Here is a 15,967-nt window from a genome sequence, read left to right on the forward strand (position 1 = left end):
ATTCTAAATTATGACTAGGGAGTGCTCACTAAAGTCCAACCATTAATTTTATAGTATATTGTTTTCCAAAGGGGAATCAGCCAAATAGTCAATGACTGAACGTTATCACAACTTACAACTTTACAAGGTTGAAAAGGCAAACTCTTGGCCTTCTAATGGTAAAGTAATCCAGTTCCAAGGCACACATAAAAATAAAATTAACGAGGGGTGCCTGAGTGGCTCAGTGCGTTAAGCGTCAGCTCAGGTCAAGATCCTGGGGTCCTGAGATCATGGAGCCCAGTGTCCGGCTGCCTGCTCAGTAGGAAATCTGCTTCTCCCTCTTCCTCTGCCCCACCCCTCACTCGGCACGCTCTCTCTCAAATAAATAAATATTTTTTTAAAAATAGAACAAAATTAATGACAATGGCTACCTATCACTCAAGTATGCTAGTCATACAGCCCGTACAAAGCACTTGGTTGCTTTTGCCTCTTTCCCTTTTGAATTCCTCTCTCTCACCCTGGATCATTCCTTCTATCTTAAATCTAGCTCTAAAATCTTATTACTACCAAAAATTCTTAATGTATGCAGCAAAGAAGAGCCTAATAACTAAATTGATTGGTGTAAATCTTTAGGATTATCCACATTTTATCACAACTCTTCAATATTCTTTTGGATTTTTCATCCAAAATTGATAGTTTTCAGTAAAAAAAAAAAAAAAAGTGTCCCTTAACTAGAGATTTCACGGGATATCTAACAGTTGTGTTGAGTTTACCACTTTCTAGGTATAAACACAACTTCAGTTTCTATTCCTATTAATTTTGCCGGTATTTACTCCATCTACAGTCAAAACCCTCCATTTCTTGGACTTCACCTCCCCTTCTAACCTTATTTTCTTTTGTAAAGAAGAAATAATGGTTTTGGAAGCGAAGATGAAGTACTAAGAGAAGGTTTACTGTCAAACAACGGACCTGATGCAGATCAAAAAAATTGGGCTCCAGGAATGAGATTCTGTGAACTGGGTCTCAGGAAAGCAGAGTCTCTGAGGTCTGGAGATATCCAAGCTAAGTGGCTAAGCGTTGTAGAAGTGTATTTCTGTGTTTTGTCAGAAGGCAGTCTTTCCAATGGGTGTGATGTTCTTCTTTCAGGGTCGCAGTGCCTCAGTTGTCTTTCCTGATTCAGGATTATGGAATCCCAGCTGTTGTTACAAAGGAAGTCAAGTCTGCATTGCCTCCTATCCCTCAGATGGTATCATCATCATTGTAAGTTTCTGGAGATGGGGGCCGTGCCTTGTATTTCTTGGCATCCTCTATGGATGTGTAGAATAAACTTTATATTGGTCTTAGCTTTTTCAACTATAAAAAGAAAATTGGAAGGTTTTTAAAAATGCTCAAATTAAAAATTTTACTTATAAGGGATTGCAGGCAACTTCAATAAAATTTCTGGACCTGAACATTTTTTTTAAGATTTTATTTTTGTTTATTCATGAGAGACACACAGAGGCAGAGATATAGGCAGAGGGAGAAGCAGACTCCCTGCAGGGAGCCCAATGCGGGACTCAATCCCAGGACCCCCAGGATCACTACCTGAGCCAAAGGCAAATGCTCAACCACTGAGCCACCCAGGTGCCCCAGATCTCTGGATTAATCCAGTCCATAAAGCTTACTTATACTGAATCCAAAATACATGTAATAATTCAAGTTCACTTACATTAATTATAATAGTACTAGCCATAACATTAGTGATTAATAGTTATCATATATTGTGTTAATAATAATATAATTATATATAAGAATTGTATAACCACAGAATAGTATATAAGTATAATATTAATGATTATAATGATATAATTTTGTGACATAAAATTAACCAATTTAATTTAATGATTAAAGCATATTTATGCTTAGTCCAAATTATATTTAATAATTCCACATTTTTGCTCAGTCTAAATTAGATTTAATAATGCAACGTTTTTCCCCAAGTTTATCTCCATCTTTCCAGAAAGTATACAAATCAGGAGACCTTCTTTTAGCAAAGTTGTGCCCTATTCTTTTTATCACAAGGTTAAGAAAACAGAAGGTAAAGATGACAGTAAAGAAACACTATGACTTCCTTCCATAAGCAAAAATACTATTCTTCTTTAAGAAGCTTTATTTATTTATTCATGACACACACACACACACACACACACACACACAGAGAGAGAGAGAGAGAGAGAGGTGAGGGAGAAGCAGGCTCCATGCAGGGAGCCTGACATGGGACTGGATCCCGGGTCTCCAGGATCACACCCCGGACTGAAGGCGGCACTAAACCACTGAGCCACCCGGGCTGCCCACAAAAATACTATTCTTAAGCTTAATTTGAAACGGCAATATCAATAAAAGGTAAAGATAATTCAATATTTTTCAGCCTAAGGCTTGGTTGCTGCAAAGTTTCATGGACCACTGCACTTCTCAAATACATGTAGGGATCTGTGGCATTATGCCAGGGATATGCAAGAAAAGGAATTTTGCTGAAGCATCAATTTTACTAGACTATATTTTGGGGGAAAGTGTATATAATTTAAATTGGTAAAGAAATTTATATATTTTTTTATTGAGGTATAATTGACATAACATTATATAGTTGGCCCTTAAACAACATGGGTTTGAACTGTACAGGTCCACTTATAAGTGGATTTTTTTCAATAAATACAATACTGTAAATGTATTTTCTTTCTTATTTATTTATTTTTTTTATCAGGGGGAGAGGCAGAAGGAGAGGGAGAGAGATAATCTTAAGTAGACTCCACACTCAAAGTCTGACATAGGGCTCAGTCTCACAACCTGGAGTCATGACCTGAGGCAAGATCAAGAATTGGACACTTAACCAACTGAGCCACAAGGCACCCCTCTTTGCTCTTTTTTATGGTTTCTTAACAGCATTTTTTTTTCTGTAGCTTACTTATTATAAGAAGTAGTATATAATACATATAATATCCAAAACATTTGCTAATTGTTTACATTTTTGGTAAGGCTTCCAGTCAACAGTTGGCTATTACTAGTTAAGTTTTTGTGGAGTTGAAATTATATGTGGATTTTTGACTGGGCAGTGGGTTAGCACTTCTAACCCTGCATTGTTCAAGGTAGGTGGTATTAGTTTCAGGTGTAAAACATAATGATTTGAAATCTGTATTATTGCAAAATTGTCACCTCAATAAATTTAGTTAACATTCATTACCAGACATGGTTACAAAATTTTTTTCTTGTGAAGAAAATTTTTAAGAGTTATTCTCTCAGCAACTTTTAAATATGTAGGGGCACCTGGGTAGTTCAATAGTTGATCTATCTTTGGCTCAGGTTGTGATCCCAGGATCCTGGGATCAAGTTCTACATCAGGCTCCCGCTGGTAGCCTGTTTCCGCCTCTGCCTATGTCTCTGCCTTTCTCTGAGTGTCTGTCATGAATAAATAAATAAAATCTTTTAAAAAAAACTTTTAAAATTGCAATACAGTATTAACTATAGTTGCCATGCTCTACATTACATCCCATGACTTCTTTATTTTATAACTGAAGTTTGTAACTTTTGGCCTCCTTTTCCCCCCTTTGCCCCCCTTTGCCCCGCTTCACCTACCTCCCACTCCCTACCACTCACTGACATCCAGTAATGTGTTCTCTGTATCTATATGCCTTTTTTTTTTTTTTAGATTCCACATGAATGAAATCATATGGTATCTGGCTTTCCCTATCTGTCTTATTTCACTTAGTATAATATCCTCAAGTTCCATCCATGTTGTGGCAAATAGCAAGATTTCCTTCTTTTTTATGGCTGAATAATATTCTATTGAATATACATATGACATTTTCTTTATCTATTCATCAATTGATGAACACTTACATTATTTCTATAAATACATTATTTCAATAAATACAAATCTTGGCTATTGTAAATAATGCTGAAGTGAACAGGGGATGTGTGCATCTTTTAAAGTTAGTGTTTTCATTTTCTTGGAATACCCAGAAGTGAAATTGCTGGATCACATGGTAATTCTATTTTTAATTTTTTGAGGATCCTCCATACTGTTTTTCAAAGAGGTTGCACCAATTTACATTTCCATAAAGAGTACACAAGAGTTTCCCTTTCTCCACATCCTTCTTAATACTTGTTAATTCCTGTCTTTCTGAAAACAGCCATTCCAAGAGATCTGAGGTGATACCTCACTGTGGGTTTAATTTACATTTCCCTGTTGATTAGCAATGCTGAGCATCTTTTCATGTTCCTACTACCCATCTATATGTTTGAAAAAAGACCATTCAGATCCTCAGCCCATTTTTTTTTTAAATCAGATTGTTTCTTTTTCTTTCTTTTGTTTTTTTAAGACTTTACTTATTTATTTTATTTGAGAGAGAGCACAAGTGGTGGTGATGGGGAGGGGTAGAAGCAGAAGGTAGAAGCATGCTCCCTGCTAAGCAGGGAGCCCAAGGTGGGGCTCAATCCCAGGACCCTGGGATGATGACCCTCTGAACCAAAAGGAGACACAACCAATTAAGACACCAAGGCGCCCCAAAATCAGATTGTTTCTTTGCTGTTGAGTTGTATGAGTTCTTTATGTATTTCGGCTGTAAACCACAAATCAGATATATCATTTACAAATATTTTCTCCCATTCAGAAGGTAGTCTTTTCGTTTTATTGATGTTTTCTTTTGTTGTGAAGAAACATTTTAGTTTGATGTAGTTTCTTTATGTCTTTCTTGCCTTTACTTTTGGTGTCAAATCCAAAAAGACATCACTCAGACCTATGTCATCACTCAGAGCTTACCGGCTCTGTTTAGAATTTTAGAATTGCTTATTATCATTCTGTGAAAAATGTCATCGGAATTTTGATAAGAATTGCGCTGAATATATAGATTACTTTGGGTGGTATGGACATTTTAGCAATGGCAGTTCTTCCAAACCATGAATATGAAATATCTATTTATCTGTATCTCCCTAAATTTCTCTCATCAATGTCTTAAACTTTGCAGTGTACAGGTTTTTCACCTTCTTGGTTAAATTTATTCCTAGGTATTTTATTCTTTCTGATGCAATTATAAATTGTGCTCTTAATGTCTTTCTGACAGTTTGCTATTGCTGTACAGAAGCCCAACTGGTTTTTGTGTATCGATTTTGTATCTTGCAACTTTACTGAATTCATTTTTTAATTTTAACATTTTTTAGGTAGAGTTGTTAGGGTTTTCTATATATAGTATCATGTCATCTACAAATAATGACAGGTTTACTTCTTCCTTTCCAATTTGGATGCCTTTTTTTTTTCCTTTTTCTTGCCTAATTGCCCTGACTTGAATTTCCAATACGATGTTGAATAACATGGCAGGAGTGGGCAACCTTGTCTTATTCCTGATGTTAAGAGGAAAAAATTTTAAGCTTTTCACCATCAAGTATGATGTTATCTGTGGGCTTGTCACATATGGCCTTTATTATGTTAAAGTACTCTCCTACTATACCTACTTTGTTGAGAGTTTTTATCACAGATTGGTGATAAATTTTGTCAAGTGCTTTTTCTGCATCTGGTGAGATGGTCACATGATTTTTATTCTTCATTTTGTTATGTGGTGTGAAATGTTGATTGATTTGGCTGATTGAATCATCCTTGTATCTCTGGAATAAATTCCAATTGATCATGTTGTGTGATCCTTTTAATGTATTGTTGAATTTAGTTTGCTAGTATTGTTGAGGATTTGGGGATTTATGTTCATCAGGAATATTGGCCTGCAATGTTGCTTGTGGCATCCTTGTCTGGTTTTGATACCAGGGTAATGCTGCCTTTGTGAAATAAGTTTGGGAGCACTCCCTGCTCTCCAATTTTTTTTTGGAAGAGTTCGAAAAGAATTGGTTTTAAATCTTCTTTGATAGATATTTTTGTTTTGTGGTTACCATAAGGGTTACATCTAGCAATTTAAATATATATATTTTAAGTTGATAATAATTTAATTTTGAATGTATTCTAACGCTTTGCATTTTATCCTCTCCCTCTGCATTTTAAAAAAGATTTTATTTTAAGTAACCTCTGCACCTAATGCAGGGTCTGAACTCACAACCCTAGGATCAAGAGTCACCTGCTCTTCTGAAAGAGTCAGCCAGGTGCTCCTCTGCATTTTGTTTTTGGTGTCATATTTTATATGTTTTTAACTTGCATGTCCCTTGACTAATTATTGTAGTTACAGTTATTTGTTCCTACTTTTGTCTTTTAACCTGCATACCAGCTTTATAGATGAATAATTTACTACCTTTATTAATATTTGTCTTTACCAGTGAGAGTTATACTTTCATATGTTTTCTTAGTATTTATTAGTGCCTTTTCAGAGTAAAGAAGTTCCTTTAACATTTCTTATAAGGCCAATGTTGTGTTGATCAGCTCCTTTGGCTTTTCTTATCTGGAAAAGTCTTTATCTCTTCTTCAGTTCTGAACGATAACTTCATCATATAGTTAGTTATTCATGATCAGAAGTTTTTTCCTTTCAGCATGTTGAACTTCTGGTCTGCAAATTTCTGCTGAAAATATGCTGACATTTTTCTAGGGGCTTACTTGTATGTAACAAGTTTTTCTCTCGTTGCTTTCAAGATTCTCTCTCCTTGTCTTTAACTTTTGACATTTTAATTATATTATGTTTTGGTGTGTGTCTCTTTGGGTTCCTCTGATTAGAACTCTCTGGGTTTTCTGGATCTGAATATCTGTTTCTTTCCCCAGGTAAAGAAGTTTTCAGCCATTACTTCTTCAAAGAAATTTTCTGTCCCTTTCTGTCTCTTCTACTACTGGAACTCCTATAATGTGAATGTAGTCTGCTTGATGTCTCATAAATCCCTTACACTATCTTTCCTTTTATTTTATCCTTTTTTTCTTTTTGCTGCTCTGATTGGGTGAGACTTTGAGTTCACTGATCTTTTCTTCTGCTTAGCCTACTCTACTGTTGAACACTTCTAGTACATTTCTTCAGTTCAGCTATTGTATTCTTCAGTTCTGTGACTTCTCTTTGGAGCTCACTTTCTCTTTTCTATCTCTTCATCATGAAGTTCTCACTGTGTTCATCCATTCTCCCAAGTGCAATGAACATCTTTATGACTATTATTTTGAACTCTTTATTGGATAAATTACTTATCTCTTTTATTAATTCTTTTTCTCTGACATTTTATCTTGTTCTTCCTTTGGAATGTATTCCTGTGTTTCTTCATTTTGCTTGAGTTTCTGCATTGGTTTCTATGAATTAGTTGAAGCAGCCACCTCTTTCAGTCTTGAAAGTTTGGCTTTGTGTAGGAATTGAACTTCTTGTTAGGCCCTGCCCTATCTGATCTTGGTTATCTCTCAAACCTTCGTGATTGTTCAAGAAGGCTATTATATTTTTAACAGCCCAGTACTTAAGGGTGTACAAAGACTAGTCAGTGTCCCCAGGGTGGTAGGCGACCCCAGTCGGTCTGTAGATTCAGGCTGATTGGAAACCAGTGCTCAGGCAGCAATTCTTAAAGAACTTAAATATATACAGTCCTGTGGGACTACATACATAAGCCTGGCTGGCTTTCAGAGCCAGATGATTTGGAGGTGTCTCCTGGGTGGCAGTTGCAAAAATCGGGACTCTGGGTGAATTTACAAGCTCCTTTCTGGGGGATACCAGTAAGCTGTAGTGAGACAGAGAGAGAGAGAGAGAGAGAGAGAGAGAGAGCGCGCAACAACGGTGTCCCCTGGCCTGTGTTCCCCACCAGCGCCTCTGCAGCCTCCAGATGTACTCCGGACCTGAACTGAAGCCTGCCACTGAAGTCAAGTCCCCATGGCTAGCAAGCATTTCTTTTTCACTGAAAGCCTGGGGATCTGCTTTCCATCTGCTGTCGAGGCAGCTCCCCGGGGCAAGACTACCCAGACTGTGTCTCCTCTCGTTACAGACGCATGGGACCCAGGAAAGGAAAGCCTCCTGGTCACCAGAGCCAGGCAATCAAGGGGGTATCCCTGGGACAGCAGCCACAGAAACCAGGGCGCCAGATGTAAAAAAACTGGGCTACTGGCCACATATAAGAGATTCCCTCTGACAGATGCTAGGGCACGGCAAAGAGAGAATGTAAAGAAAGTGCCCACTCTCTAGGGTCTCAGGAACGGTTACAGACAGCCTCTAAATGTGTATTTACTTAGAAGCCTGCCCCTCAGCTAGTAGGCCACTTCCAGAGAGAGGCTGAGCTCCTGGGGCTGTTGTTTCTTGCTGTGCCCTGGGGATGGTAGCTGTTTAAAATCTCTTAAAATCTCATCAGTTAAAGTCCTGTGGAACCTGAAAGTGTAAACCCACCAGAACCTGGTGATATCAGAGGTGTCCCCTGGCAGCAATCATAAAAATCAAGGCACCGGACAAAGGTACAGACTCTTCTGGAAAGCCAGTGAGCTGAAAAGAGGCAGAGGAAGAGGCAAAGATGGTGTCCACTGGCCTCTCCTTCCTGAGAGCCTGTCCATAGGTCCCTGTAAGTGTGCCAGACCCTGTAAGTGTGCTAGAGGCTTGCCTCACAGGCCAAAGCTCCTGGACAAGCCAATGGGCCTCTTTCTCAGAAAGTCTGGTGTGTTTCTATTATCTGTGAAGTGCCCTGAACTGTTTCTCTAATTGTTACAGTTATGTGGAGACTCATGAACACAAGCCCCCCTTGGCCTCCAGAAGCAGGTGATTGAGGGGTGTCCCCTGGGTGGCAGCCCTAAAAGTTTGTAAAGACAGAAACCACAGACATTCATTGAAGCTCCACCCTGGAAAGCCTGGTGGTCTGGAGTGTGGCAGAGGGAGAGTGTGAGGATGGCACCTATGGAGAAAAAAGAGGAAAATGGAATAGAAAAAGAAGAAAGAGGAAAAAGAAAGAAAGGAAAGGTGGCTGCCCACATTCGTAGTGCAGAGGGAGCGTGTGCAAGATGGTGCTGCCACCTCCAGCCCTGGAGAGTATCCCAGCAAGCCCTGCCCTCACACCAATGCTGCACAATTAAGAAATAAGTCTCTTTCACATAGAGTCTGGGTGCTTCTCAGAGGGCTGCTTTTGAGCTGGGCTTGGGGTGGGAAGAGTCTGTGGGTGGGGACCTCGAACTGCTGCTCCTCTGCTCCAGAGGGTCTTATGGGGAAAAAGCCTCGTTTGTCTTCAAGGCCAGATGTCTTGGGGATTCATCTTTGAGGTGCTGATTTTATTTTATTTTATTTACTTACTCTTCCAAATTTTTATTCAAACTCAAGTTAGTTAACACCTAGTGTAGTATTAGTTTCAGGAGCAAAATTTAGTGATTCACTTACATACAATACCCAGTGCTCATCACAACAAATACCTTTCTTAATGCCCATCACCCAGTTAGCCCATCCTCCAACTCACCTCACCTCCAGCAACCCTCAGTTGTCCTCTATAGTTAAGAGTCTATTATGGTTTTTGCCTCACTCTCTGTTTTTATCGTGTTTTTCCTTCCCTTCCCATATGCTCATCTGTTTTGTTTCTTAAATTCCACACATGAGTGAAATCATATGGTATTTGTCTTTCTCTGACTGACTTATTTCACTTGGCATAATACACTCATCATAGTTAATGGCAAGATTTCATTCTTTTTGATGGCCAATATTCCATTGTGTATATATATATACACACACCCTCACACCCACACATACACACCACATCTTCTTCGTTCATTCCTTAGTCAATGGACATTTGGGCTCTTTCCATAATTAGGCTATTGTGGATAGTGCTGCTATGAACATTGAGGTGCATGTGCCCCTTCAAATGAGCATTTTTGTATCCTTTGAATAAATATCTAGTAGTGTAATTGCTGGGTAATAAGGTAGTTCTATTTTTTAACTTTTTGAAGAACTTCCATGCTGTTCTCTAGAGTGGCTGCACTTTACACTGCAGTGTGCATTCCCACCAACAGTGTAAGAGGGTTCCCCTTTGTCCACATCCTGGGGTGCTGCTGGTTTTAAAAGTCAGGGTGCCCAATGGGAGGTACAAACCCATCACTCCTTAGGGAAAAGCTCCAGGTTTTGCGTTGCCTCTCAATTATGGGTCCCTGCACAGGGGAGGGGTTTATGGCAAGGTAGTATCTCAGCCTTTCTTACTCACTTCAATGTGATTTCTTTTTTGTTTACCTGACATGAAGGGGTCATGCCACCAGTTTTTAGGGTTTTCTCAAAGGAAATTTTCCATATGTAGCTGAAGATTCAGTATGTCCACAGGAGGAGGTGAGTTCAGGATATTTCTACATTACCATCTTGAACCAGAATCTCAAATATCAGATATTATTTTATGTTAACACAAATATGGATATATTGTAGAATAGGAATATAAATTCTTACACATTCTTAAGAAAACACTCAAACTTCAATGAAACATTAAGTTTGGAGGAAGTGTCTTCTGGGACCCAAGGAAGGAAGTATCTTCATTCTCTGCCATTGCTGTTCCTTGGTGGAAAAAACTGAGAAATGTTGCCATAGGAGCTGACTTTCCTGAGTGAGGGATTCTGGCTTCTACTTCCAGCATTGCTACTGAGTCATTGTGTAACACTTGGCAAGTCCCTTTCTTCTCTAGGACTGAGTCTTGTCGCTTGTAAAAGGAGGAGCTGGCCTTGGCCTCTTCTAGGACTGTTTCTGGACTCTGATCTTATCTGACTTCTCTTCATGTGTCACAATGATTACTGTGTGTCGGCACAGTATTACCAGCTAATTGGACTGATGTTTACCTTGAAAGGGATTTTAATGATTGTTAAAAGGAGGCTGTGAAGTATAAATGTATGTCTTTCAGTACGAAAGTAAACTTCCCCTTTATACAAATCTCTCACTTTTAAGAACCCATAGAGTACCCTAGATTGAAGGTAGTAAATCTGTATTCAGTGTGATAGGTGATTACTGATTCAACAAGGGAGTTGGGCAGAGGGAGAAAAAGTGGAAAAATACTGTCATAAATATTGAAGCAACTTTTATGGGTGGAAACTAGTAAAAGGTGGCCTAAAGTCCACTCTGCTGCCTATGTAGTCTCCTTTGTGCTTGGAGCAGGGTTTCTTTAGAAACCAGCACACTCCTGTCCTTTCATAAGCCCCAGACACTGCACTGTTGTTAGAGCCGTGGCTTTCGTGCCACACCAAAGCTAATTTCTAAAAGGGCTGTTTGTGTAGGATACGTGCAAAGTAAATTTCCATCACCTTGGCTTTCCTTTTTCTGCTTTCAGAAGAGCTTGTTTATAAGAAGCCTTATTCCCTAGTATACAACATGTCAATTTTTTCCACTTGGTTGAGTCAGTAATTAAATCAGTTTCATCATAACAGATGTGAGTTTAGCTTTTTTCAAAGATGTTTGATCACATGAAACAGTGGAAACTAAGTGCATTACACTGTCAGCATCAAATATTTTTATAAGAGAGGGAGGAGAGAGAGAGAAAGTGAGGGGGCAGAGATTGTGAGCTGGGGAGGCGGCAGAGGGTGAGGGAGCCTGATGTGGGACTTGATATCATGACCTGAGCTGAAATCAAAAGTCGGACACTTAACCAACTGAGCCATGAGGTGCCCCCAACATCAAATATTTTTAGTGATCTGCATCAACTCTATACAGTATCTACCTATAACATATTCATTCATTCATTCATTCATTCATTCATTCATTCGAGTTTCATTAGTGGATAAGCCAGAAATAAGGCTTTTCTGGCAGATGGAAGAGTATGTGTAAGCTGCACTGTCTAATAGAGTAGCAATTAGCCACAGGTGACTATTTAAGATGAAATTTAAACTAATTAAAATGAAATCAAAATAAAAATTCAGTTCCTTAGTCTCACTAGCCACGCTTCAAGTGCTCAATAGCCATCCATGGCTGGTGACTGCTCTTTTAGAGAGTACACATATAGACCATTTCCATCATTACAGGAAGTCCAATTAGCACTGAGAGGAGAGAGAGAATATTCAAATCACCTGACTGAACCATTTAAAAACAATTTTGAATAAACTATATATGCTTGTGAGCCCAAAGCATGGTCCAAAGAATGTTAGTTTTTTTTAAAGATATGTGAGGTTAATTCTTCTAAATATCTATATTATAATACAGAATATTGAGAAATAAATTAGTGTTTTATTGACACACCATCCTCAAAATTCTCCTTTTTTTTTTTTTTTAAAAGTTGTTATTTATTTATTCATGAAAGGCAGAGAGAGGCAGAGACACAGGCAGAGGGAGAAACAGGCTCTTTGCGGGGAGCCTGATGTGGGACTCAATCCCAGTACCCCAGGATCACTACCTGAGCCAAAGACAGATGCTCAACCACTGAGTCACCCAGGTGTTCCTCTTTAAAAGCCTCCTTATGAAGAACTATATGTCACTTCACTGACACATTGTTAGCCTTCCCATTCATTTGGTCTGTGGTTCAGTGTGTTTAATGCTACGAGGAACCTGACAGTAGCTTGAGAGGTTGAGAAGTTTTTGTCTTTCAAGGTGGCTTGTTTGTAAAATTGCTGAGCTGTGCCTAAAGGCAAGGAGAATCTTAATTTTTCATTGCAAATGTGCCTCTATCCAGTAATGACTTTGACCCTGAAGCCCCAAAAAGAAAATCAAGGGTCACCCAGGGTGAATGAAGACCATACATGTCCTTTCTGTTTAAGGCTGTATGTTTGTTTACTTAACCTCTCATCTTCTGTCTTGGCATGCTTTTCAAACCGAGGATCTACATCACCTGTTCTCTTGTTCTTTCTCCTACCCCTCCAGAATCCTGAAGCTAGACAAAGGTAAAGTCCATGAGTGACAACTACCCACTTCTTCTCTCACTGAATGCAGAAATGATTTGGAAAGAAACACAGTAGTCTTAATGGCGATGAAATCCTTAGTTTCTGACAAGGAGCTGCCGTCTCTTTGGACATAGTTAAGTTCAAGCACATGAATTCCCCTGGACAATATTATACTCATCACAGCCTCTGTCACATATGGTCGTATAGGTTGTGCACTGCACAGGGGAGAGACACGTCTGAGGAAGTGTTACATTACAGATACCATAGATTTGGTACTTATAACAGTGATAAAAACAAATTTTCAGAAGATGGCAGTAAAGTATCTTGCTCTAAGAAATATCAATACATTATGACAATTTTCTGCAGATGGAAATATAAGTGTCGCGAGGAAGAAGTGCTGTTTAAAAACGCATAGAGGCATGAATTTGATGATCACTTGCACAAATTTGATGATCACTTAGTCCTGCATAAAATCAAATCTCTGTTATTAGTGAAAGTGAAACCGTGCAGTTTAATAGGTAAAGAAAAGGAAAAAGAATTACCAATGATATATATTGAAATTCTAGCTTCCAAAATGCTCAACTTTTGTTAAAATAGTGATATCATTATACTATATGAGATATATAGTATAGATAATATAGTGTAAGTCAAGCTGCCCTAGGCCTCATGGGAGTGTGGGTACAAATGTAATTGGTGTAAACAGAGAGGAATATCTTTCTGTTTCCTCAAACGTCTCCCCAGTGTATACAAACTGTCTTCTATCTTTGGTTCCCCCAAAAGAAAATATATCAAAACTATGATGTTAAGGATGAAAAGGTGGCACAGAAAAAAAATTCCTGATTCAGTTTGTGACATGTTTAAATCATTTTGTTGTCTTTCAGACCTGCAGTCTTTCTGGTACCTGAGTGAATGATCATGAAAACCCTATTTCTTACCTTAACCCAGTCTTATCATGGTAATATTTCATTATGTTTCATTCACCTTGGAACTTATCCTCCTTTCTTTTTTTTCTGCCTCTCTCTACTTTCTTCTTTTTAAGCAAGAAAAATATAGGCAAGGAATGGATGATGAGAAAACATTTTGTAAAGGGAAAGGGCTATATCAATGTGTGGGTTACTTGTGATAAGGGCATGAAATTAAGGTGTGTCGACAGGGGCCAGGAAGAGATGCAGGCAACAATCTGTGTGCACATTCGTTTTATGAAGTAGTTTGCTATGATATTACAATGCTTTTGAATGTTCCTGGAAGGTATTCCCGACTTTTTTTGGTAAAGATTTTATTCATTTCCTCATGAGAGATACAGAGAGAGGCAGAGAAGCAGGCTCCCTGCAGGGAGCCCAATGTGGGACTCCATCCCAGGACCCCGGGATCACGACCTGCGCCAAAGGCAGACACTCAACTACTGAGCCACCCAGGTGCCCCTATTCCTGAGTTTTCACATTTCAAACCCGAAATTCAAATTTCAAGTCTTTTGAGAAACTGTGTTTAAGCTTAAAATTCATGGTATTTTAACTGGAAAGAAAAGTTCTGATCCAAGAATTACAGGCCAAGTGGATTTCATCACCTTCATGAGCCTCTGGAAGTCTCAGAGCGCTCCCGTGTGACAGAGTGAGGCTAGAATCTGCTGCCCATGTTTTGCAAGGAGGTTCTGGGGAGGGGGCAGCCGGGGGAATGTGTGGAGGAGCTGTCCAGCCAGTGGGAGCCAAACAACTACCCAGCACTTGCGTGTGGGCCTGACACATTTTTAAATAATCACACTGAGAGGGAACCATCACTGTGCCCATTTTACTGCTGAAGAAACTGAGTTTTGAGCAATTAATGAACTTGTCCAATCCTACAACTGGTAATAGAAGGATTTGCCATTGAAACCCTGGCAGTCTGGCTCCAGGGAGGGCCCCCATTTTCAACCACCGTAAGACTGCCTCTCTGATACTGACACATATACTATTACCCATGTTGTGTGGAAATAAACTTCCAAGCCCAGAAGGGAGCTGCTTCAAGAGGGAGCTATGTCAGCAAACTGAAACTTGGATGACTTGTGTCCCTGTAAGTGCTTGGCTTGAGCAGAAACGCAGTCTCTTCATTCAGCCAATCCCCAAATGCCACACCAGCTCTGGGCCTTCTCACCCCAAAAGGGTGGACTTCGCTACCCAGGCCAATCTGGTACTTTCTATTTGCATTTTCTTCCTTTATCCTTTAAAAGCTTCTTGTCTTCCGCCCCACTTTGCAGTTCTCTGAAAGGAGACTGTTCACTCAATGAAATGTCAAATAAAGTTTGTATCACCTAAATTGTCTCCCGTAAACATTGTTTAACAGAGGTAAGATGTTAAATGGGGGACGACAGCCAGTACTTTAAGATGGCCAGTGTTAGATGTCAAAACAAATTGCTGGACCAAAGTGCATTTTTTCCAAATTGGGTTGGTGAGCATGTTTTAGAAATTGCAAACTCTTTACCAGCATCGGGGTCAAGGGTGGACAGTTGGGATAGAAAGGAGATGTGTGCAGAGATCTGGGGGGAGCTGTTGCCACACTCTCTCCACCCTCAAGGAGGCTGGGCAGTGCTCAGGCCTTCACCTCACACCTGGACACCGAGGCATAGACAGACTCCTCAGAGAACTGAGGTTAGGGAGATAGGGGACTGGCATTTGCTGCTCGGGGAATCTAGAGAACAGAATAACTGGAGGGTAGGACATGGGTTGATGGAGATTGGTGTTACACTGAGAGAAAACTCAGACTTTGTTTTTCACGGACACAGAGGCAGCCCCCATGGGAGAGGGTAAGTAGTCGGAGCCCTCTGGCTTCTAGTCAAAGCCCTTTGACTCCAAATCAAGAGGACTATCTAGAAGCCACTAAGAGGGCCAAGGTGACCTCCCCACTCTCCGACCCTGGAGGGAAAAGTGAGGGTGGCTGGTGAGTGGCAGCAGAGGCCAGTGGGAAAGAACGAACCGGGACCGGCTGGTTCACCTTCTGTAACTGGTCCCAGCTGGTGAAGGGGATATTTAGCTACCTAATTAAGACCACTGTCGTTGCAACTGAACTTGCCCTTTAGCTTGAATTCCCTGAAGATAGCCAGAAAAGTCAGGGCCTGATTGAGCTTTCTTTAATTAAGGACCAAGGAAAACACTCCTTCCGGTGAGCAAGCTTGCAGGGGGAGAGGAACAGAAAAAGTCAGGCTTTGATTCAGTCCCAGGAGCTATTCTTGCTCAATGGACCTCATACGTGCTGCACAGAGTTCTTTATATTACCTGAAGCAGTTAATGT

The 15,967-nt window shown here is 39.8% G+C and overlaps 2 long non-coding RNA genes across 8 annotated transcripts in view; one reads left to right on the forward strand and one right to left on the reverse strand.

The window, feature by feature from the left end:
• The window catches only part of LOC144295857 (uncharacterized), a 36,829-nt gene that overhangs the window by 10,466 nt on the left and 10,396 nt on the right, over nucleotides 1–15,967 (forward strand). For 2 of the 7 annotated variants that reach the window (XR_013362966.1, XR_013362967.1), the window contains exons 2-4: nucleotides 1,126–1,239; nucleotides 12,687–12,839; nucleotides 13,588–13,661. This is a non-coding gene — a long non-coding RNA (uncharacterized LOC144295857). Of the gene's footprint in view, nucleotides 1–1,125; nucleotides 1,240–12,686; nucleotides 13,551–13,587; nucleotides 15,929–15,967 lie in introns of those variants that run through there. The other 5 variants (XR_013362968.1, XR_013362969.1, XR_013362964.1 and 2 more) reach the window with 4 other exon arrangements.
• On the reverse strand, nucleotides 911–10,618 carry LOC144295856 (uncharacterized). The gene is made up of 2 exons (XR_013362961.1): nucleotides 10,299–10,618; nucleotides 911–1,332 (listed from the first exon to the last, which is right to left on the reverse strand). It is a non-coding gene; the product is annotated as an uncharacterized LOC144295856 (long non-coding RNA).

Source organism: Canis aureus, chromosome 24, assembly GCF_053574225.1.
Source record: "Canis aureus isolate CA01 chromosome 24, VMU_Caureus_v.1.0, whole genome shotgun sequence".
NCBI classification, from domain to species: Eukaryota; Metazoa; Chordata; class Mammalia; order Carnivora; family Canidae; genus Canis; species Canis aureus.